At 44.2% G+C, this 23,906-nt stretch overlaps 1 protein-coding gene and 1 pseudogene across 2 annotated transcripts in view; both read left to right on the top strand.

Annotated features, from left to right (window-relative positions):
* The window catches only part of DENND2B (DENN domain containing 2B), a 166,791-nt gene that overhangs the window by 12,075 nt on the left and 130,810 nt on the right, over positions 1 to 23,906 (top strand). The gene's annotated exons all lie outside the window — the stretch shown is intronic.
* LOC101107729 (elongation factor 1-alpha 1-like) lies at positions 22,167 to 23,853 on the top strand (annotated as a pseudogene).

The following is a 23,906-nucleotide window of genomic DNA, read 5'->3' on the forward strand; positions in this document are numbered from 1 at the left end:
CCTATCATTTTTTTCCATACTGACATTGAACCTGTAACCTTACACTGTATCTGGTTGTTATATCCTTTAAGCTTCTCTGAATCTAACTGAGTCAGTCCTTTTGTATATTATCTTGTTGAAGAATTATCCTTAATAGGTTCCTGACTCTGACTTGCGTATCGCCAAGAGGCTTGCAAATATCGTTTAATTCTTGTGACAACACTAAGAAGCCTGTTTTATTATTGCTTGTTTTTGTATACTCTCTTCCTGTGAGATGCTATTCCCCAGGGATTCAACTATTTCCTTTATGTCAGAGACTATATCACCTATATCTCAGTAGTCACCTTAAGAGCCTGAACTCTTGAGCCAAATGGTCTGGGTTCATATCCTGTTTCTACTGCTTATTGTATCTGGTCCTGGACAAGTCATTTAACTTCTTCATGCCTCAGTTTCCTCATCTGTAAAATGGGGTACTAACAGTGCCTACCTCATAAGGTTTTTGTGAAGTTAGATGAGTTAATATTGTAAAGTATTCAGAACTACCTGACATATAGTTAGTGTATGTAATTATTGCTTTTGGACAGCTGGGTGACCCACAAGTGCCTCAGACTTTGTTTTGAGAAATGGAGTATTTCCTGCCATATCAGTAAACAAGGATGTCACAGTCATCAGCAATTGCAGCCCTCCAAAGTGAGCTGTTAAGCCCTAAGGGCACTCAGGAAGGAGAAGAATGCCTGAGATTTAGCAGCCATCCCCTATGGTGAGCCCTAGGTGAAAAACACAGGATTCTGGCCCAGGAGAGTTGAAATGCATATGAAAGGAATGATTTCCGTGAGCCCAGACTCTTGCATCCTCCCATACAAAGAAGAGTGCTGAATTCCTTAATTTGGGATTTCTGGTTTTCTCTAATTAACAATAATCTTTTGCTGTTCAGACTGTCTTCACTGTGTTGCAAAACTTCTGTCTACCCTAGCTGCCCCCTCACCTCCTCAGAAGAGTTCTGTCAGGGTTACTTGAAATGCTGTCTTCCCTTCTCGAAAGTCCTAAAAATGCCCACCGAATAAAACTATTACTCTCAACTTTAAGGATGTGACTGTTTTTTAAGCTGACATTTCAATACTCATCTCCAGAAAGCTGCGCTTTGTTCTGTTTTCACTGGCTCCTTCACAGAGTTGTCTCTGATTTCTCCTCTCTCAATAATCACACTCATAAAGTCTTGTCAGTCCATTTCCCAAAAGTCCTCCTTGCTCTCTTGCTGCCTCCAATGCATTTAAAGTCTTGACCATCTTTTTCCTGGAATGCAGTTTTAATGTTTCAGAATGCCTGCCCCTGGATGTTCTTCAGTCAATCTCCCAAGCTGCTCCCAGAGTGAGCTTTCTGAAATACAGGTCAATTACCATACTTCCTTGCTAAAAACTCTTCCTTTTTCATGAGAAATAACATACAGTAAAGTGCACAATGAATTTTAAGCCAGGTTTTTCACTCTCCTCTCTTATCCTCATCAAGAGGCTCTTTAGTTCCCCTTCACTTTCTGCCATTAGGGTGGTATCCTCTGCATATCTGAGGTTGTTGATATTTCTCCTGGCAATCTTGATTCCAGCTTGTGATTCATCCAGCCCAGCATTTCACATGATATACTCTGCATAAATGTTAAATTAACAGGGTGACATGGCTTGCTTCTTGGAAGTAAAGCTATGACAAACCTAGATAGTGTATTAAAAAGTGGGGACGTCACTTTGCCGACAGAGGTCTTTGTAGTCAAGTTATGGTTTTTCCAGTCTTGTACAGATTGGACCATAAAGAAGGCTGAGAGCTGAAGAATTGATGCTTTCAAATTGTGGTGCTGGAGAAGACTCTTGAGAATCGTTGGACAGCAAGGAGATCAAACCAGTCAGTCCTAAAGGAAATCATTTGGAAGGAATATGTGCTCAAGCTGAAGCTGCATTAATTTGGCCACCTGATGTGAAGAGCAGACTCACTGGAAAGGCCTTGATGCTGGGAAAGATTGAATGCAAAAGAAGAAGAGGGTGGCAGAGATGACACGGTTAGGTAGCATTACTGACTCAATGGACATGAATTTGAGCAAACTCGAGGAGGTAGTCCAGGACAGGCGTTCTGTAGTTCATGGGATGGCAAAGAGTCAGACACAACTTAGCCAACAACAACAACAAAAAGTGCACAAATATTAAGTGTGCAGCTTAATGATCTTTAACATTTGTGTTTGCCCAAATAACTATTACTCAGAAAAGAACATTTTCAGGGAAGTTTGCTTTTTGTGTCTTCCCAGGGAGTATCTGCATCCTTAGCCCTAACCATTCTTCTGTGACCATTACAAAAAAATCTTTTCTTAATCTTCATGTAAGTGCATCACAAATGTTCTTTATTGAATCTTCTTTGACAGGATAATTCCAAACTCATTTAATGTGACATTAAAAAATCTTTGTCATCTGGCTTTTACTTCAGGTCCTCCGTGCCTGGCTTCCCCTTCCTGCCATGCTGAAATGGCCTGTGGTTTGCCAACACAGGCTCTTGCTGCCTTTCATTTCTGCACTTGATATTCTCCTGCTCTTCTGACTTAATTCCCTGGCAAATTCAGTTCTTACAAATGTAGATATCCTTATTTACATTTTTCCTAGGGTAGTAAAATGAGGCCCACCCAGGGTCTATTCCTCATACAAGTTTTGTACCTTAGTAGCAATGAGCAGGCAATGGCACCCCACTCCAGTACTCTTGCCTGGAAACTCCCATGGACGGAGGAGCCTGGTGGGCTGCAGTCCATGGGGTTGCTAAGAGTTGGACACGACTGAGCGACTTCACTTTCACTTTTCACTTTCATGCATTGGAGAAGGAAATGGCAACCCACTCCAGTGTTCTTGCCTGGAGAATCCCAGGGACGGTGAAGCCTGGTGGGCTGCCGTCTATGGGGTCGCACAGAGTCGGACACGACTGAAGTGACTTAGCAGTAGCAGCAGCAGCAATGGGCAGACTGAGATTAGTGCTGGGGTCTGAGGGTTCTTTTCCCCTCTTGAGAGGAAGTTCATTCAACTCCTAGGTTGAAGCCTTCAGCTTGTCACTTGAAAGGGTGACTCCAATTTTGGAATTAAATGTTGAGATCCTTGGGCCAATAAACAGTTTTTTTCCTTCTGGTTTGTGATTTGTTTATATGAAAAGCTTTTACAGATTTTTGCAAATTAAGTAAAACAACACATTTACACAATAACCCTTGTTATACAGAATTCAACTGTGTAAAATTCTATGGTCCTGGAAAAAGTAGCGTGTAAGGTCACTCTTCTGGCACATCTGGTACTGGGAATTCTTTTGCTTTCATGATGACAGGGCTTCTATTAATAGGGATCAAAATAGTACTATGAAATGAAATTGTATGTGGTCTTAGAAAAATTGATTACAGTTTTTTGTTGCTTGTTTGGAGCATTTGTTCAGCAAAGTGCTGTACTAGAGACCTGATTCAGTTTTGCTTAGAGCAGATTGAACAAACTCCAAAAGGGTTGATTCGACCCTCTACAGAAACACGAGGCCTTGAGATGAGTGGTTTTTCCACATTTTAATATTTTCCAGGATGACACTGAATGCCTTGCCCTTAGAGAACCCTGAGCCAGCTAATAATTCTTCTAGGCTCTCGAGAAGGAGAAGTGGGAGATCTATACTATTAAATAGGTGCCCAGACCTTTCCAAAAGAGCCTGGAAAGGAATTGTGGAAGAGATGGAATGTAACTAGCAAGGCAAGATAGGGAAAGCCTCATGACTTTTGAGTTCTTGTGGGAAAAGATTGGACTTGTCTTCATTTTTTCCAATTCTCTGTTTTCAAAATACTCTCTGAAAAGCCTTGCTCTCGGGGGATATTAAGAGGGAATGCTTCAAGGAAGAACTGAGTCAGTGCAAAGACCTACTCTGTGCCAGTCACTACTTGATATGTTCATAAATTCTGCTAATTGTCACAAAGACAAGGAAATGATGATGCAGAGAAATTAAGGAACTTTCCCAGGGTCCCGAATTTGAACCCAGGTTCATTAGATGCCAGAGCCCTTTCCGCTATACTGTGATGCTTCTTTGTGCTGAAATCATGGAAAATGAGCGATCTTCTGGACTGAATTAGGGAACTCATGGTATCCAGCTAACTGTTCTGAAAAACTCTGAGTATGTTTTATTTGGAGGTGTTTGGGGAGAGGAGTAATGCTGGTAAGGAGAGATGTGTTGAAGGGGAAGATACTAGGGTTCTTCAGACTGTCTGTGTTTCATGTGATGGGATCTTGGGCCGTGCTGTGTGGCATCTCATCCTTGGTGGTTGGAAAGAAATGGCTGCTGAATTCATTTGCAACCAGTTATCTTTGTGGAGGAAAATGGGAAAAGACTAGCATACTATAGCTTATAGAACTTCATAAAACACGTTTTCGTTTTGTCTTCATGAGGCCAACATAGAATTCCTAGATTTTAAGATTTTTTCCCAGGAAAGGAGGCCAAAAATAAAGCCCCCAAGTCTATCATCATCACGTCATATAAGAAGGGACATGTGAAATCCGGAATAGTGAATAAATTAAAAAACCCATAAAATAGGATAATAGAACAGCTCTTTGTAAGAAAGTACCTTATAATAGTTTGTTAGATTTAAACTATTTTGAGGCCTTTCCAGGTGGCGCTGGTGGTAAAGAACCCGCGTGCCATTGCTGGAGACTTAAGAGACTTGATTCGATCCCTGGGTCAGGAGGAAGATCCTCTGGAGAAGAGCATGGCAACCCACTCCAGTATTCTTGCCTGGAGAATTCCATGCACAGAGGAGCCTGGTAGGCTGCAGTCCATAGGGTCGCACAGAGTCAGACACAACTGAAGCAACTTAGCACCTACACAAACTATTTTGAATCAAGAAAAAATGACAGCATAAACTTTATTGATATGTTTGTCAGCTTGGAAAGTTTTGTTTGATAGCAACCTCAAGAGAAGCTTGACGGTCCAGCTTGCTTCACACTTTATCACAGGTACAGTTGATAGTGCATTTCAACAGGCTTGTTGATGAGAGCAGCATCAACTGTCAATGGAATATTGAATATGGACTATTCTGGGGAATGGAGAGAAGGGGTAAGTCGTCAGGCTTTTAATCCTGTGGCCAGGCCAAGGAGAAGCAGAAGTCACAGCTCTGGTGTCTGACTGGCGAGGGCTCCCGGAAGAGTGCTGCCAGCACCTGTCTGCCATGGCTCACATACCAGGTAAGGGACAGGGTTGCAAGGAGGAGCCTTGCTGCCCACTGTGGATCAGGTATGAATTTCAGATGGTTGCTGAACATGATAAAGACTTGCATCATGGCCTGGGCCAGTATTTAAGAGAACCACTCCTCTAAAGGAATAATCCTGTTTGGTTCTCCAAAATAATCTGAAGGCAGAGACACAGACAAAGGCCCATTGTTTTCTCCCAGGCAGCTGTTTATTGCATTGGTGCTAAGGAAGAGATGGGAGCCCGCCGGCCTGCAGCCTAGGTGCTCAGACTTGGAAGTGGTTCTGCTGTTCCCTCTGGTTATTTTCTCCTTACTGTCTCCTGTGGGAACTTTGGGCAGACTGCATTTTTCCTTCAAGCAGTTAAGTCTTGGCTTTACCTTCTCCTTGGTCCCTGTGCCCTGGGGGTTGGGTGGGGGTGGGGTGGCTTGTTAGTGAACTCTCTGAGTGCCTGGGAACTCAGAGGAAAAAAGCCTGAGCGCAGCCTGGGAATTCCCCAGTGCCCCTATGGAACACCTACCTTCTGCATTTCCAGGGCCATGCTGGGGAAGTGTGTGTTTTGGCCTCTCTGGAGAAGGGCACGTTAGCTTCCCTTGGCCTGTTTACATTAGTTTGGTCCTTTCTGCCTTTGATTTCACATGAAGCCTTGGGTGGGGGATTTCCCTGCTTCCGTGGAGCTCACTCCTTCCTTTTGTCTGCCTTCTCAATTTTTCCACCTGGGGAAGAGCTGCCCTTGACCTAACTCCTTGTTTCATAGACTTTGCCTAATGAGTGAATCAGTTCATAATCAGGAAGCAATTCCTCTGACTCCTAAAATTCTCTTTTGCTGTATTCTGTGACAATCAGACCTTTTCTCATTTGCCCATCACTGCCTTAGTTGTCAGTACTGTCCTCTAAGAAAGGGAGTAATGGTCTTTCATACCCAGAGGCTCAGCTGCTTATTGGAGCTTGCTGAGCTAAAATGTTGATGCAGTATTTTAGTTCTTTGGAATGTGTGTCTTGGCTGCTCAAATAGAGTGTAAACCTGTTAAGGTTAGGAGCTCCAGGATCTTTCTCTTTCTTCCAGTGGGGAGGGTAACCACCAGTGACTAAATTTGCTGGTGAGATTACTTCATCCTTGCTCCAGTGTCATCCTGCCTACTGAGCATGCCGGCACAGCGTCTCTGAGGTGGACCTCACTCTCTGCTAACATAATGGCTCACAGGACTTCCCTGGTGGTCCAGTGGTTAAGACTCATGTAGCCACTGCAGGGGGCATAGGTTCAATCCCTGGTCCCCTGGCTGGAGAAGTTCCACATGCCTCACAGTGTGACCAAAATAGTAATAATAATAATAAATAGGATAATGGCTCACAGAAAGAGTCCAACACTGTTAGTTAGTCGTGTTTGACTCTTTGCGACCCCATGGACTGTAGCCCGCCAGGCTCCTGTCCATGGAATTCTCCAGGCAAGAATACTGGAGTGGGGTGCCATTCCCTTCTCCAGGGGATCTTCCCAACCCAGAGATTGAAAGCAGCCCTCCTGTATTGCAGGTTGGTTCTTTACTGACTGAGCCACCTGGGAAACCCATGGCTCACAAAAGTGCTAGAGAAAACCTTTTTGCCCCAGGGGCAGTGGTAGAAAGCCTGAGTCAGGCCTCTTTATTCTTTTATGGAAGGTTCCCTTTTCTTTTTGTTCATTTGACACAGTTGAGTGATCCTATCTGCCCTTTAAAACCTTTTCTTTGTTAGAGGTTCCTGGAAAGCTCACGGACGTTTCCTTGGGTAAAAATGTTCCCATTCCACAGCTTTCACACTCTTTGGAGAATTTCTCTTTTGGATGATCAGGTGGATTTCTTTTCTTTCTTTCTTTTTTTAAACCAGTGGCCGTAGTTCTGTATAGCGACTTCTTCAGTTTCTCCAGCCTTCCTTCAGCTGCTTGATCTTGGAAGAACCTTGCCTAGGTCCCCTGACCTCCCTTCCATGGTAGGAGCATCACCTACCTGTCTGTCCTCCCCTTGAGTTCTGAGGTGCCTCCAGGTTACTCCCCCAGATTCCTGTCTTTTTGACTCGATATTGTGATACATTTTCTTTTGACTTCCTTGTGGTCAGTTCTTCGATGACAGTCTATTTATATGCACATTTAGAACCCTACTGTTAAATCTCAACATTAAAGAAAAATAATCCCATTCCTTTGCTCCTAGCTTGTCCTCCACTCAAGACTGCATTTTCCCTCCTTTGTCACCCATCTGCTGGCCATTGCAGTGGTTTTCTCTTCAGCTTCCCTGTATTCTGTGCCTACCTCACTCCCACAGTCTTCCCCTCCGGCACAGATCACAGAGGAAATATTTAGTTAGTCTCTGCCAAACATTCTGGCTGTGTTGTTTTGCTTAAGAAGACATGCAGATAAACTGTTTTGATTCTTGGTCCTGGTGCTCGGGGGCAGATGTTCCTCCTATAACGGAGGTATTGTGGTCAGTTGGAAAGAGCGCTGGACTAGAGTTTGGAGAATTGGATTCTAATCTCTGCTGTGCTACTAATTTGCGGTACAGACTTTTGCAAGCCACATTTCTATGTCTCAATTTTCTTTTGTCCAAAGGGACTTTATGATGAAGAAGACACAGAAATCTATGGCGATCGGGACCCAGAGAGTCATCCCGGGGAGCTAGTGGAGTGGACAGGCTAGAGGCAGAGAACCATGACCGTGACTGTCGTTAGTAGAACCAAGAGGAAACTCACGTCCAAACACAGATAAAATTAATATGTCTGGTTACTTTGAAAAAGTATAAACTGTGCTAAAGAAGTGGTGGAAATTCCGTGACAAGGCTGACTTCGAGAGGCGACTGTCTTGGCCACTGCTGGGCCTGTTCTAGGTGCACACCTGTTTGCTGTCAACCTTGGGACGTGGGAGGCTTGGCCTTTGGCGAGTTCATTCCAGAATTCTGCCTCCCACCTTCCACCTCCTTCATAAACCCAGACATATTTGAAACTCAGCCCAGATCTTCACCTGGCTTTGATTTCCCCATCATGTGGAGAATGGGCCTTGGAAGTTGTAGTTTCCAGAAACCTGAAATGTTTGCTAACATGTCCAACTTCTGCATTTGTTGATTACTCCTTCTGTGCATGGCTGCGTTCCAGGCCTTGTGCCCTGAAGGTTTCGTTCCAGCAAGGAAAGCGGGGGATATTTGGGGAATCCTATCACCAGGAACTGGGAAATAAAAGTAGACTAAAGAGCTGAGAGATACCCCCTTGGTGTCGGGAGACACAAGTCTTTGAAGAAGAACAAAGTGGTTTAACATCTGCCTGTGTAAAGCCTAGCCCTCGCACACATACTTGAATAGGCAGGACTGCGTTTCTTCCTGATCGCTCCCTTCTGAAATGACTCTGGGGGCTTACTCAGGTCTTGCCTCGTTTATGCTTTTTCTTTCTAGTTAAAGATGTGCGTTGATTTCCTCCAATGCGGATTTGGAAGGCAGTCTCCAAAGTCTTTTCCTGCCCTGTGATCCTTTGTCAGGCATAGTCAGCAGAAAAGAAACTTTGGTGAAAGAGTGCAGAGGGATACCTGTCCCTGCGGGGTTAGTGATGAGGACCTGTGCTCACTGTCACCGCACCCAACTTCTGGAGGCTCTCCCGCTGCTGAAAATTGCCAGAGAAAGTAATGGAACCGAGGCTAGTTCTGGGCAGAAGAGTTTCACAATTGACGCTGTGTACTTTCAACTGGGCCTTCTTTGTTATTCTGCAGTCCTTTAATTTATCTTAAGTCTCTGTGACATACACCACAGTGCTTTTCTTCCTTCCTCCCTCCTTTCCTTCTTTCTCTCTCTCTTTTATTTTGTACTCTGTAAGCTCTGACTCCATTCTCACCCTACATCAGCAATGAGCATGCCTTCTACTTTACTGGGACTCTTAGAGCTAGGTGACATGATACTCTGAGATAGTTCCTTTTCTTTCAAGAGCTGTTGCTGCTGCTAAGTTGCTTTAGTCATGTCAGACTCTGTGCGACCCCAGAGACAGCAGCCCACCAGGCTTCCCTGTCCCTGGGATTCTCCAGGCAAGAACACTGGAGTGGGTTGCCATTGCCTTCTTCAATGCATGAAAGTGAAAAGTGAAAGTGAAGTCGCTCAGTCATGTCCGACTTTTAGCGACCCCATGGACTGCAGCCTACCAGGCTCCTCCGTCCATGGGATTTTCCAGGCAAAAGTACTGGAGTGGGGTACCATTGCCTTCTCCGTTCAAGAGCTAGGTACCGAAGTTCATCCTGCTCTAAGAGAACAGGCATAAGCATTTCCTGTCGGTGCTATGGATGTGTTTCTTGTGGATGCCAGTGGGTGAAAGGATGGTTTGATTAGGGACTCAGTGAGTTATGAGCCCATGTCTGGCTATTTGGTACTTTCCCCCATCCCACTTGTTCTATTTATTTTTTTTTAAAGTAAGTAAATGTTTATTTAAAAAAAGGTAAATGTCAAATGTTTATTGATTTCTTTTTTTAAATTATGAAAGTATAACACATTTACAGGAGACTTGGAAAATACAGGACGAAGTTACATGTAGTTCCACTATGTATTACAATTATTTTTTTAAGTAGATCAATTAAGATTTTTAGCACTATGAACCAATTCAACATAATTAAGATTTATACGATTTTCACACAACAGTAGGATACAAATTCTACTCAAGTTCCCATAAACTATAAATCCCTAGACACTGGAACATATCTAAGGACATAAAACAAGGTGCAAAAATTTCATGGTTTAGGGCTTCCCGGGTGGCTCAGTGGTAAAAGAATCTACCTGCCAGCACAGGAGACTCAGGTTTGATCCCTGGGTTGGGAAGATCCCTGGAGTAGTAAATGGCAACCCACTCCAGTAATCTTGCCTGGAAAATTCCATGGACAGAGGAGCCTGGTGGGCTCCAGTCCGTGGGGTCACAAAGAGTTGGACACGCCTGAGCATGCACACAAAGGCATTGAAATCATACAGAGTTTGTTCTCCTATCACTGCCATCCCACTTGTTCTTAAACCCAGTTGTTGAGGAAGATGACCCAACTGGGAGCGGTCACGTAATGCCTGACGTGTTCTCCCTCACACTCCAGCCCTGGATAGTAACGAATGCTCTCCCGTCTGTGTCTCTCGTGAGTTCTCCCCCAGGCAGGTGTCTGTCAAATCCTGCTCACATCCCCTTTAACCTTCTTCCTCTGTTCTCATTCTTTTCTACCCACTTTTCTTAGATGTCTCAAGAAATACGCACCTTGTCCCCATCCCTCTTTTGATTGTGACGTGAAAGCTAGCCCCAGGCATAGCTGATGAGCATGACACCGTGAATACTTCACTCATTTGGGAGTGAAATGAGGTGATGTGAAGAATCAGTGCTGTCTTTTCCTTGCTGAGTACCTTTTGAAATCCTTAAAAACACCTATCTTTGAACCAAGGACCACATTTTGGAATACATAAAAATTCTTTAATTTTACTTGCCTTATGTTTTGTTTTATTGCAAGTATTTGTTTACCCTGGTAATTTTTTTTGGTGTCTTTATAGAAACAGTATTTTGGCCATGTTGTTCAGTAATGAACCTATTTGAACATAGCCACCATATCTAGTATTGTTTCTTCAGGAAAATGTCTTGAACTTATAAAGGTGACTGCCTGACAGAGGAGTGCTGTGTGCAAAAACAGCCTCACCTTGTGGCCCCCAGTGGTGATGTCGCTGTAGAAGGGACCGACTCCTCTCCTGTCATATGAAGAGGAAGAGGAGTGCTTCCCAGGGATGACTGGAGCTCGATCAGGAAAGCTGGGTCCTTCCTTTGGTCTGAGTCTCTGAGTGGAGATGCTGGAGTGTGCCATGCCTGATTAAGCTCCTCTCTCCCTCCCTCTCCCCTCCCCTCACCCCCCGCCCCCGCCCCACTCTGTGTTACTTCAGGAAATACTTTAGCTTAAAGCCTGGAGACATCCCCCACTTTGAAAGTCATGATCCAATTATGACAGGACCTCATTCTTTAAGCATGTTGTGTAGTGGAGTTAATTGAATTACCTCCTCCTATTTTTGAGTAGGAAATAATACATTCTTGTTGTGATGCTGTGTCAGGTCTTAAATGGAAAGCTGCTAGTTTGAAGCCATGTCTATTTCCAGTGGGAGCAATCTGCTGCCAATTTATGAAAACTGATGAGGTCTCTGTGCTCCGTGTGTAAACTATAGCATCTTTTTGTGGAATGAACGATTCAGGAAAAATGGAACAATTTTTTTGAATAAAATTCCAAGCTGTACTAGGTTCCAAGTGCCTGAGAATTTCCTGTTAGAGTAGGAAAGTTTATCCGTATGTTTTTGCCTGGGGATAGTATGTGGCATGTAGTTCTGAAGAAGTACGTCCATAGTGGATTATCTCTTTGTCTTTCTTCCCATGGTGCCCAGAGACGGTCTGAGCTCATCTTTGGTCTCTTCTCTTTACAAAAAAGTAGTGTGTATTTTGATCAAGGTATGAGAGTAAATCCTATGGCCACAGGGCAGGGTGAAACTAATGGTTTGTGTAAGGGGCATATCTTTCACCTTTGTCTCTCTGGTACCAAGCTGTAAGTCACTGAACTAGCTAGCTCCAGACGCTTATTGTGCAGTTTTGAGGTGAGGATGGGCAAGAGCCCAGAGGCTGGGAGGCAGACATGTGGTGTCACCACTACCAGAGTGGTGACGTCAGCTGGTGTACTGGTGCTGAGGAGGAACGGCGGATTGCAGGTACTCAGCCTGCTTCCTACCTGTGGGGGTATCTGCAGCCCCCCCCAGGCCTACTGGCAGCCAGGATCTTCCCTGGGGAACAGCCTTTGTATAACTCTCGCCTCCTGCTGTCCCAGGGGGACCTGAAATTGGAAAGGGTCTTGTAACCTTGGCTCTGGGAACAAAGCTTTGAAGAATGGGCAGACATGTGTCTCTGTGTATCTGTGTGTATTCTGTGTTAATGCTGAAAACTGATGAGGGTTTCCAAACTGGGGGTTTTATATGAGAGGAGAAGGGGGAGTGTTGTCTGGGTTTTGGGGAGTCTGCATTACGAATTGCCCTTTTCTTGGAAGGGAAAGCAGTTTGATTTAACCCATTTTTAAAATTAAAATCATTTGATTCTTTTCTTTTGATATATTTCATGTGGATGCTTAGTGTACAAAGGGAAATTATGAATAATTTCCTGTGTTCTGCTCCTTCCTCTATGCTTGTCCTAGAGCAGAGGCTCACAAAGCCGTAACATGTGACACATTGGAGACAGAGCCGTAATGTGTGATAGTTGGAGAACAGCTTCATTTTTGCTCAGCCTTGCCTTTGTATGGGCTTCTGCGAACTGTGGTGGGGCTCCTTGGGAAGCCCACACCTCACAGTAGGAATGAAAAAACTTTGTATCCTCCAGAGCATGACAAAGAGAACCAGAGCTGGGAGGCATTGGAGCCCACAGAGCCCATCTGCTTACAAGCTTTGTCTTCAGATGTTGGGGGACCTGCTCTGGTTCACCCTCCTTCCCCAAGATATGGGAAAAAATGAAGCCTCTGCATGGAAGGCAGGTGGTAAAGCCACCAGCAAAAGCTTATACTAAGTGGTTCAGACATTCCCCATCCTAGGCCTGCCTTGGGTTTCTTTGAGGCTGTCAGTAGCTTTGGGTCTCTCTAAGACTCTTGCTCACATTCAGCAGAGCCACAGCTTACTGGAAGCCATCTGGCGCCTGCCCAGGCTTGTTCTGTCCAGGCGTCTTCCCACCATGGTGCTTTTCTCTCCCTTTGGGCTCTCTGAGCTGCTGAAGTCCTTCTTCCGAGAGCCTCGTTCCTCCCCTCTGGACCCAGGAAACTGTGGGAAGCTCTGGGTTTCCTCTTCTGCTGGGCACTTCTGGGAAGCTGTCTGCATTCCTTTCTAGCCAGCTTTCTGCCTCTGGGGCTCCGTGGGGTGTGGTTGCGTCGTGCCTCTGTATGCAGAATGTTAGGGCAGTTCCATGGATACCAGCCCTTGGAGATAACCAGGAGCTTGAATGTGGAGTTGCCCTTTCTTGCAATCCTGGGACCAGGAGTTAGCTTTCCGTGGGATGTGTTGTGGGATTGATTCTTCTTAAAACCTTCTCTGACTCGCTTCCCTGTCTCCTTGCCACTCTGAAAGGAAGCGGGTGAGGAGGGAGATCAGGGCTCAGTTTCTTGTGATCTCTCTTTGGCTCTGGGGATGGATGCAGCCACTTGTGAAGAAGGAGCTTAGAGACAGAGGAGATCACCTGTCCTCTGGGTGTCTTTCTAGTCTGGCTGTGTTGACACTCTGGGTAGTGACAACACATGTTAGCATCCCCTGGCAGGGATGGCCAGTCAGAGTGCCCACCTCCAGTTTGCTGGCTCCCTGAGAATGTTTGCAGGCCTCAGTGGCATGGCCTGTAGAGGTGTCTATGCCCGGCCAGGTTTCAGAGCCTTCCCATGACTGTCCTGCCTCTCTGGGGCTTGAGAACAGATGGGGCTTAATTAGAAGCAGACCTCCCTCAAGGGCCCAAATCTGAAACGTATATTACAAAAATCACTGCTAGTTTTGGCTCTTCTTCCTTCTGCCTTTCTCTCTTGCCTTTGCATTCCCACTGTCAGGGATTGTAAGCAGCTGCTGCTATGATACAGGCTAATCAAGATGGCTCAGGGTTAAGAATGGAGCTAAAGATAACTAAGTATTACAGAGCATACTGCTCTGAATAGCTCAGACTTGTCCTCAGGGAGGGAGGTTGATTTGAACCTGTGATAGAGGGAGCCTTTCCACCCTAAGCAGAACAGGTGAAAGTTGGGAGGAAAAGGTAAGAAGGTACTTTTGAAGTTGGGGGAGTATTGGTTCCACCTCTTCCCTTCTCCCCTTCCCCCACCATTTCCTGTGAATGGTCAAGAGCAAAAGATCTTGCTTTTCGGCCATCAGTCAGTCAATAGTACTAGCTAAAATTTTCAGCTAGTAACCAACATTGCAATTCAAATATTATGTAAAGCTTTTTACCCCTTAATGAGGGAATTTAATAATGGGAGACACAAATTTTGTTAAGCGAATAGAAAATGTGGATCTTAACTGTGTTTGGTTACTAACTGTAAATGTGTTTAGAGTTCAGAAATAGAAGGTTGTGTCTTAAAACTAGGGGAAAACGTTCTTGGAAGAGGCAGGATCTTTTCTGATCTCTGAAAGTTGGATGGACTTCATATAAGCACAGGAGAGGTGGGGAGTGTTCTGGTCGTGAGAACAGTAAGAACATAGGCAGAGTGTGAGTTTCCAGGGTCCCTGTGGTGATGGGCCTCAGGAGTGGTGGGTCTAGATTCTGTAGGTTCTGCCTTGGTGCTCAGGAGATGAGAAATGAAGCAGTGAAAGTGGCATTTTGTGAAAAGAACTCTTAGAGAAGAGAGTAGGCTAAGTTTGGAAAGGACAGAGATTGGCAGGAAGGAAACCCACCAAAGAGATACGAGTCGTCTGTGACTGGAATAGCGAGGAAGGGGGTGAATCCTAGAGAAGGTGCAAAAGTAGAATAAGCAGGACCTGGACGTAGAATACGAAGAGTGAAGTTGAGGGCTAAGACGGAGGATGCCAACATTTCTGCCCTGTGACAGCTGACCATTACGATGCTTTGCGTTTATGAGGTGCTTTTCAAAGCACTTCCCACCCGCCCCCGCCATTCAGTATCTCAGAGTTGTCTGGGCTCTTAGAGTTCATCTAAAAACTGGTTCAATGTTCCAGATGGGGAGAGTAGGATCAAGAAAGGCGTGGGTACTATCCCCAGCTCACACAACTATCTAATGTCAAGTAGGACCTCCCATCTTGACCTTCCATCTCCTAGGGGAATTCTGAGGCCAGAGGAACACGGGAGAAGGAGTGTGGGGCCAGAGAAAAGTCCTGTCTTGTTGGGTGACTTTAGGTGGTTACCAGTCTCTCTGAGCAAAATGAGGCTTCGTTCAAGAAGATTCAGACTAGCTGAGTGGCTCTACGACTAGAATTCTTCTAGGGGATCACTAGGTAAGGAAGATGGGTTCCTTTGGTCCTCCTAGGCTGAGGTACTTTAGAGTATACAAAAGTAATATATTTGAAAAATATTGAATTGGGTTTCCTCAGAGGCAATGGCTGGTTTCCAGTGTGGTGCCTCTCTAAGGGAATTTCTAGAGTAATTTGATTCCACCTGATTTTCACCTGATGTGCTGACCCCAGAACCTAACCACTGAGGAGGACACGCTCGGCTGTTAGTAGGCTGTGGCCAATATTTGAACTCAGTATTTGCAGTCAGTACACTCAAGGCTGTTTGTGTCTTCCATGTCGTCTCCTCACCTCGTCTTAAAATACGCACGCACGCACGCACGCATGGACTTCACACACACACACACACACACACGCACGGACTTCTCCCGTCTCCCTTTTTCTTTCTCCTGCCTTTCATTTTTTATTGCCTCCTTCACTGTTTCTCTTGTCTCACTCACCTTCCTGTATCTCTGTTCTCTCCACTCTTGTCTGCCTTGTTGTCCTAATAGCTCCCTGTGTTGGAGCAGCTTCCTCAGTTAAGCACCTTGGGATATTCATTTTGTCTGTATTCCCTGATGTGGCGGCTGGTGCTCAGGGATCGAGCCAGAATCTGGGAGTCACTGGCCTGTCCTTCACTTCCACAGTCAGTCACCCCTCAAGTTTTTACATTCTATTCAAAGAGCTCTTGCTCCCCCTTCCTCTGTTCATTCTCACTGCCCCACACAGCAGGAGGCAGAGCACAGAGAGAGAGAAGTCATGGTTGAAAAAAGAAAACCAGAATGGAGGGTCACCTTCCTTGTCCTCGGGCTTTGCTGGTGGCTCAGAGGTTAAAGCGTCTGCCTCCAATGCGGGAGACCCAGGTTCGATCCCTGGGTCGGGAAGATCCCCTGGAGAAGGAAATGGTAACCCACTCCAGTACTCTTGCCTGGAGAATCCCATGGACGGAGAAGCCTGGTGGGCTACAGTCCATGGGGTCGCAAAGAGTCGGACACGACTGAGTGACTTCACTCACTCACTCACTTCATTATCCTCAAAAAGATTTTGTAAACCCTTAAAGCCCAATGTAGAGTCTCCGTCTCACAGCCCTCACAGCTGTCTCTGGGTCTCTGACCCTTGGTGATTGGCTGGTGGCTGTGTTTCTGCTGGCTTGTTTGGAGAAATCCCAAGTCTGAAGCAGAACACTGACTTAATAAGCAGTAGTTACTCTCTTGGAAGGGGCTTCCCTGATAGCTCAGTTGGTAAAGAATCTGCCTGCAATGCAGGAGACCCCGGTTCGATTCCTGGGTCGGGAAGATCCACTAGAGAAGGGATAGGCTACCCACTCCAGCATTCTTGGGCTTCCCTTGTGGCTCAGCTGGTAAAGAATACACCTGCCATGCGGGAGACCTGGGTTTGATCCTTTCACTCTCTTGGAAGCACATGGACGCAGCCATGCCTCATTTTCTTGGCGGATCTCCCCTAAGTAGACGTCCCCTCCTCACTCCTGCGGGCCTCTTCCTTGGAGGAGGTGTGTCCATGCGTTACTGACTGCAGGTGTTATCTGCATGGATGAGAAGTGGTGCAGTCTGTCATTACCTCGAGGACGCTCACGTGGTTGACTTCCTTTGCTTGCTCGGGTTTGAGGAGAGCCAGCATCTCCCAGTTACAGCTTCGGGAGTCCCACAGTGTGAGAAAATCTGCTGGCATCTGCTATGCTGGGAACAGTCATCCCTGCCCTTTTGTGTGTTTTTGTTTATGTGTTTTACTCTGCCCTCCTCTCCCTAACAATGCCATCATTAGCAGTGTTATCTAACCCTTTATGCAAGGGGTATAGGCAATCAGATTCACCCATGTAAGGAAAATAGGCTTTCTGAATTTTTTTCTTTTCACAGGCTAAGTGATACTCAGATGTGTTCTTTGACATTCCGGCGAGTAATACTCAGGAATTCCCCAAAGATTTGCTATTCTCATACTTCCAAACAAGCTTTCTCCTGTTTCTGTCCTTCAGAATCTTAAACTGCACTCTCCTCTCCCTCCACATTGCTCTGTTTTTCCTCTCATCATCTCACCCGTCTTCCCTTTCTTGAAACCTGGGTCTGATTTTTTTCCCTATTGCATAGGTTTCTCTATGTTGATCTCTAAGTCAATGAACATTTATAAGCATCTCTTTTTATACAAAAGGCAAGCTAGCTCTATCTGTTTTACATAAAAAATGGGATATACCTAGTGCATGTATCATTAAGGAAAGAGCTAATCATTGCATAAGTTAGAAACTTCTAGGTTCCTATGTTTGGGGCAGAAGAGAAGGAAGGGTCCTTCTACTATAGGACATTGAAGTTTATTTAGTATGATAGTTATCCATGTACCAGGGCCACCATCCTTGTTTCTAGGATAAGAACTGAATTTTGTGGGGCCTCTGCTCTTCTCATTCTTCTTCGGTCCTTAGAAGCATCGTAGTTTCTCATTATGGGAGGTAACGCTGGTATGTATATATCCCAGCAGTGCCTGATGGAGTTGAGTTGCTGCGGTCCTGCTGTCTAATGTTTCAGTTACAACAGTTAGAGCCGAGTCCCTGCTCACAACAGCTTACTATGGCAGGTTAAAGATTCACAAAAATTCACACTGATAGTTAAAAATATCACTTTGTAATTTTGATCATGGTGAACCTTGGTTTGGGGAAACGACAGGTAAAATTGGATTCCTGAGTTTCTCTGTGTCCTCACTAGAGCCTGGATGGTCAGAGACCCAGATGAGAGGCTCTGATGCAAGTCGCGGAAGGGCCATAGGGCAGATGAGATAGGCCTCAGCTATCTTTTCTTTCTGTGAGTTTTTTAAATCTCATCTCGGACCGCTAGTTCCCAGAGATGACTGCATGAGGATAAGTCATGGCATAGTTTTGTATCTTCCTGTAGGAGGACTTAACAGCTTCATGAACCAGACATGTTATCTTATTTTTCAATTAAAGAGGCTCCACAGACTTGATTTTCTTTGTTCCCTTCAGCACAATTGCCTGTGATATTGTTGCTGCTACTGCTGCTAAGTCGCTTCGGTCGTGTCCGACTCTGTGCGACTCCATAGACGGCAGCCCACCAGGCTCTGCCATCCCTGGGACTCTCCAGGCAAGAACACTGGAGTGGGTTGCCATTTCCTTCTCGTATGCATGAAAGGGAAAAGTGAAAGTGAAGTTGCTTAGTCAGGTCCGACTCTTAGTGACCCCATGGACTGCAGGCTACCAGGCTCCTCCACCCATGGGATTTTCCAGGCAAGAGGGCTGACTCTGTTTACCCATGTGTCTGCAAGTATAGGGCTTCCGAGGTGACTCAGAGGTAAAGAATCTGCCTGCTAATATAGGAGCTGCAGGATCCCCGAGTCGGGAAGATCCCTTGAAGAAGGGAATGGCAACCCACTCCAGTATTCTTGCCTATAACATCCTATGGACAGAGGAGCCTGGCAGGCTATAGTCTGTGAGGTTGCAAAGAGTCAGACACGACTGAGCAAGTGAGCAAGAAAGCGCGCACTACAAGTACAGTGTGTGTGTCCCCTGGATACACTACTTTTCTAACCAGAGTGAAGCAAACTAAGACACGGACTTCGTTTGACCTGGGGCTCTGTATTCCCGTCAGTAAACTCAAAATCATGTTGACTCATTGGTTGACTCATACTGAACCATTCCTTAAGTGTCTTTCATTTATACCATTTTCATCCTGTTGTCATGCAGGTTTTTTTAATATAAACTTGTGTAAACATATCTTTTGTCCTTTTAAGATTTCATCTTGTCATACTTAACCTATAGTTCTAAGTTTGTGGAGGCCTTTAAAAAAATTACCTCTAAATATTAATTTTCTCTCCCAATTAATTTGTCGTATGCATTTTTTATTCTTGTGCCTCGTCTGAGTCCTTTATAAAAAAGAATGACCAAGAGAGCATCTAGAACAGATGGGAATGTCCAGACTTCTCGGAGTTCCAGAACACTCCTTCTTCGTTGATACTGATCCATCTTGCACATCCATTTGGACCCAGCTCTCCTGAGTTATCAGATTGAGCTGCTGCTAGTGCCCATCTGTTTTATCCATCACATTAAGAGGCATTTTTCTGAAGTCCAAATAAATTGTGTCCCAGCATTCTTCCATATGTGCGTGTATTTGTATGTGTTTATTTATGTGATACATAATATATATACCATATACAAATAGTTATCATGTAAGTATGTGTGCATATTATTTTTTAAACTCCCAGACTATTTTTATAGAGCACTTGCTTTCTTTTGCTGAGGGTTTTCCATACATTATCTCCGTTACTCTCTATTATAAAGTGAAGTGAAAGTCGTTCAGTCCTGTCTGATTCTTTGCGACCCCATGAACCTGGCATGAATTCTTTGCCAGGCTTCTCTGTCCATGGAATTCTGCAGGCCAGGATACCGGAGTGGGTAGCCATTGTTTTCTCCAACCCATGGATTGAACCCAGGTCTCCCGCATTGCAGGCATATTATTTACTCTTTGAGCCACCAGGGAAGCCCAAGAATACTGGAGTGGGTATCCTATCCCTTCTCTAGTGATCTTCCTGACCCATGGATGAAACCCGGGTCTCCTGCATTGCGGTGGATTCTTTGCCGTCTGAGCCTCCAGGCTCATAATTCTATGTTAACTCCACTTAGATAAAAGTAATACTCTTTTTTTAGCATGACCGTACTTAATCTCCAGTGATCAGTGCTTCCATCTCTATGTCCTTGCTACTTTTCATGTTCCATATACTCTGTTCTGGAGTTTTGCATATGATATTGCTTATTTATTAAATACTTATTAAGCATTTGCTGTGTGCAAAGAAAACACTGTATTACAGCCTGTTGGAAATTCGAAGATGAATAAGAAATGGCCCCTGGGCTCAGAAGAGCTTATATGTGATTAAAAGTATGAAAGAACATACCAAAAAAGAGTCCTGAGTGTGAATGGAACACTGAAACCAGCCCACCTACAAAGTTCTAAATGCAAATCTTTCGAAGCCAGGTTCTAACATGTTACAACTTGTTTACAAAAATGGAAGGTATCCATTTGACTGATGGTTTTAAATCCTAGCCCAACACTTTGGGGAATGTCTTCTTGAATTTGAGGGTGAGGAGAGGCAGAGCTGAAGAGAGGGTCCACTTTTATTTAAAAAATGTGATTAAAAATATAGAGTATATGATTTTTATGTGTACACTTTAAATGTGAATATTCATGTATCTACCCCTCAGCTTAATAAAGAAAACATTACTGTTAGCTTTGAAATCTCCTATGTGCCCTTTCCAGTAGTTGCATTAATTTAGAAAATAAATTTTTGTATTAAATTGTAGAATAGTAACAGTGTGGAGTATTTAGAACTTTGCTGTTGTTGTTTAGTTCCTAAGTCATGTCTGACTCTTTTGCAACCCCATAGACTGTAGCCCATCAGGCTCCTCTGTCCATGGGATTTCCCAGGCAAAAATACTGGAGTGGGTTGCCATTTCCTTCTGCAGGGGATCTTCCTGACCCAGGGATCAAACCTGCATCTCCTGCATTGGCAGGCTGTTCTTTACTAGTGAGCCACAAGGGAAGCCCATACTTAGAACTTTGTAAGAAGGAAAAAATTGCTAACATGTGATTATTGTTTTGGCATAATTTCCTCTTTTACTTGTAGGTGTTTTTACATTTTAATGTGGTTATAGTTTTCTCATGCGTAATTAGCATTATCTGATACTGTTAAAGTCCTCACAGTCACTTTTTAAATAAGTAATACATGTATGTATTGCAAATTCAAAAGGTATACAGTGAAAAGCAAATCTTCTTCCTACCTTCTCTTCTCTTTTCTTTCCCTTGAGCTGCTTGCTTTTTATAGGTTTGTGGATTTTAGTCGTTCTTTTAATGGCTGCACAACTGTCCATCTAGTGCAATATTTTTCTGACTTCAGGTCATAACTGGTGAAATGCAAAATTAATTTAGTGGGGCTCCAGAAGCCTTGCTTGTTTTTTTTAATGAAGTAGATTAGGATAGAAAACAACAGAGAGCCTCACTCATAGTAAAGATAAATATTGTTTGAAGAAACTTTTTTGGTTCAGTTTTGTACAGGTACATATGTGCGCACACACTCTCATACATGTACATACTTTTTTACTATGTAAAACGTATTTTTTTTTTATTATGGGTCATGGTAAAAAATGAAGCACGGCTTCCTGATGTGGAGAGCCAACTCACTGGAAAAGTCTGTGATTCTGGGAAAAATTGAGGGCAGGAGAAGACGCCGGCAGCAGAGAATGAGATGGTTAGGTGGCTTCACTGAATCAACAGACATGAGTGAGCAAACTCCAGGAGATAGTGAAGAATAGGGAAGCCTGGTGTGCTGCGGTCCGCGGGGTCACAGAGTTGGATACAACTTAGCCACTGAACAACAACAACAAATGGTCAAAAAACACTTGAAATTTACCAGTATGGTAATGGCTGATGTGGAATTTGTTTCTCATTTTAATTATTGTATATAATTTGGGAACATGCATTTTTTTTTCTCATACTTAAAAATTTTTTTAAGACAGCTGGGCAGAAGTGAGGCCACTGAGTCAAAGGATATGAAGATTTTAATTGATCTAGCCAAGATGCTTTCCAAAAACCATATCCCATTTACTGTTTAATAAATGCCTTCTGTACTTGGTTCAGGATAAGATATTTTTATTTCAGTACAGACATTTTTTCCTGTGCAGCACATTTGTGATATATGTATGTATTTTTTTAACAAAAATGGGATAATTACTTTTAATTTAAGTAATATAAACTGAATGCTTCCCAATTTTACTAAATATTCTTTTGCAGCCCTGATTTTTATTCTGGGGCAGCCTTCCTTGGATGAAGGTGTAAAGAGTGACTACTCTTGCTTTTCAGACTTGAGTCATTCTGAACCATCTTTATGATTTGTACCATATATACTTTTATTTATTTATCTTTAAATTGACTTTTAAAAAACTTTTTATTTTAAAATAATTTTAGCTTTTTTCGCAATGGGTTTGCTGCCAGGACACAGGTGTCATGAAAACCACCATTAAACCTAAGCCACAATGGGAAAGAAGACCCACATCAACATCGTTGTCATTGGGCACGTAGATTCAGGGAAGTCTACCACGACTGGCCATCTGATCTACAAATGTGGTGGGATCGACAAGAGAACAATTGAAAAGTTCGAGAAGGAGGCTGCGGAGATGGGAAAGGGCTCCTCCAAATATGCCTGGGTCTTGGACAAACTCGAAAGCTGAATGTGAGCGTGGTATCACCATTGATATCTCCCTTTGGAAATTTGAGACCAGCAAGTACTATGTTACCATCACTGATGCCCCAGGACACAGAGACTTCATCAAAAACATGATTACAGGCACATCCCAGGCTGACTGTGCTGTCCTGATTGTTGCTGTTGGTGAATTTGAAGCCGGTATCTCCAAGAACGGGCAGACCCGTGAGCATGCCCTTCTGGCTTACACCCTGGGTGTGAAACAACTAATTGTTGGCGTTAACAAAGTGGGTTCCACGGAGCCACCCCATAGCCAGAAGAGATACGAGGAAATTGTTAAGGAGTCAGACCTCCATTAAGAAAATTGGCCGCAACCCCAACACAGTAGCATTTGTGCCAATTTCTGGCTGGAATGGTGACAACATGCTGGAGCCAAGTGCTAATGTGCCATGGTTCAAGGGATGGAAAGTCACCCTTTAGGATGGCAATGCCAGTGGAACCACCCTGCTTGAAGCTCTGGATTGCATCCTGCCACCAACTCGCCCAACTGACAAACCCTTGCGTTTGCCTCTCCAGGATGTCTATAAAATTGGTGGTATTGGTGCTGTCCCTGTGGGTCGTGTGGAGACTGATGTTCTCAAACCTGGCATGGTGGTCACCTTTGCTCCAGTCAGTGTAACAACTGAAGTGAAGTCTGTAGAAATGCACCATGAAGCATTGAGTGAAGCCCTTCCTGGGGACAATGTGGGCTTCAATGTCAAGAATGTGTCTGTCAAAGATGTCCGTCGTGGCAATGTGGCTGGTGACAGCAAAAATGATCCACTCATGGAAGCTGCTGGCTTCACAGCTCAGGTGATTGTTTTGAACCATCCAGGCCAAATCAGTGCTGGATATGCACCTGTGCTGGACTGTCACACAGCTCACATTGCTTGCAAGTTTGCTGAGCTGAAGGAGAAGATTGATCGTCGTTCTGGGAAAAAGCTGGAAGATGGCCCTAAATTCTTGAAATCTGGTGACGCTGCCATTGTTGATATGGTTCCTGGCAAGCCCATGTGTGTTGAGAGCTTCTCTGACTATCCTCCCCAGGGCCGTTTTGCTGTGCGTGACTTGAGACAGCCAGTCGCTGTGGGTGTCTTCAAAGCAGTGGACAAGAAGGCAGCTGGAGCTGGCAAGGTCACCAAGTCTGCCCAGAAAGCTCAGAAGGCTAAATGAATATTATCCCCAATACCTGCCACCCCAGTCTTAGTCAGTGGTGGAAGAACGGTCTCAGAACTGTTTTTCTCAATTGGCCATTTAAGTTTAATAGTAAAAGACTGGTTAATGATCACAATGCATCGTAAAACCTTCAGAAGGAAAGGAGAATGTTTTTGTGGACCATATGTTTTGTGTGTGGCAGTTTAAGTTAGTTTTTAAAATCAGTACTTTTTAATGAAAACAACTTGACCAAAAATCTGTCACAAAATTTGAGACCCATTAAAAAAAGTTAAATGAGAAAAAAAAAAAAATTTAGATTTGCAGAAAAGCTGCAAAGATAATACAAGTTCTGTAACTTAACATA

The sequence above is a fragment of the Ovis aries genome, chromosome 15 (genome assembly GCF_016772045.2).
Source record: "Ovis aries strain OAR_USU_Benz2616 breed Rambouillet chromosome 15, ARS-UI_Ramb_v3.0, whole genome shotgun sequence".
NCBI lineage: Eukaryota > Metazoa > Chordata > Mammalia > Artiodactyla > Bovidae > Ovis > Ovis aries.